At 41.9% G+C, this 958-nt stretch overlaps 1 protein-coding gene across 1 annotated transcript in view; it reads left to right on the top strand.

Annotated features, from left to right (window-relative positions):
• SNRPG (small nuclear ribonucleoprotein polypeptide G) overlaps positions 1-958 on the top strand; it is an 8,942-nt gene that overhangs the window by 7,085 nt on the left and 899 nt on the right. The window lies entirely within an intron of this gene.

The raw sequence follows: 958 nt of genomic DNA, 5'->3' as shown, positions 1-958 counted from the left end.
CCCCGTTTTTGATCCCATTCCCCACTCCACCCCTGCAAAATGTCTTCTGGTATATGGTTGTTCATTATTTTTGTTATTTTCTCGTCCAGTTATTCTTTTTAAGGTTTATGATTTTGTGCATATAAGAACTGGGGTGCAGGTCAGAGGTGCGGTGTAAGACAATGGGGAACAGAACAGGCAGATTGACTGAAATACACTGCTGAGGGGAATAGTGGGCAGGCCAGGAGAGGTCTGCCATGCCACGAGGGTCAGCTCCCTGGCCAGGATCGAACTCATCCTGCACTGGCTACGGATAACTTCATAGTGCTTTGACCCATTTTCACCCACTTTGCCTCTTTTTTCATTCATGGATGTCTACTGTGACAGGCACTGCGCTTCTAAAGTCTTTTATAACTTCCCTTACTGCGGCTAAGCTCTGTTAGGTGATGCTGTCAGTCATTCCCTCAAAGGTGAAACTGACTAACGAATCCGAGTTTGATGGCTTCAGTGGTTGGGTATCAGCTATCTTTGTTTCCCTTTTCTCCCCATAACTTTTTATTGCATTCATATTAAGTTCTTTCCTTATCCTCTATTACTGTTTCATTTGTTGTCTAGGATTTCCCCTCTTCCTGTTAAAATTCTACCCAGGTTTTTAAAGCCCAGATACAAGCAACAACTTTATAAAGCCTACTTTTTGCAGCTTCCATCCTGGCTTGTTCTCTGAAGGATCTTACGTAAGCTGACATATTCTGTAGTACCTATTTTCTGTGTTAATTTATGATGCCCTTAGGGGCAGGGATAGGCATGTTTCATTTGAGACGCCATACTTGAGAAGGGGAAATGAGTAATTGAAGGTGTGGCATCTCAAAAACATACTTGTTAGCCTTTGACTTTGATGTGCATATCACAAAGAACTTAATGACTTTATGGCATAATTTAAAAATGAGTTATTTTGACCGGATGGTTTCACTCATAGCAG

The sequence above is a fragment of the Condylura cristata genome, unplaced genomic scaffold (assembly GCF_000260355.1).
Source record: "Condylura cristata isolate star-nosed mole 26May11 unplaced genomic scaffold, ConCri1.0 scaffold00031, whole genome shotgun sequence".
NCBI classification, from domain to species: Eukaryota; Metazoa; Chordata; class Mammalia; order Eulipotyphla; family Talpidae; genus Condylura; species Condylura cristata.
The sequence above is the reverse complement of the archived record's forward strand: the minus strand, read 5'-3'. Positions and strand labels throughout refer to the sequence as shown.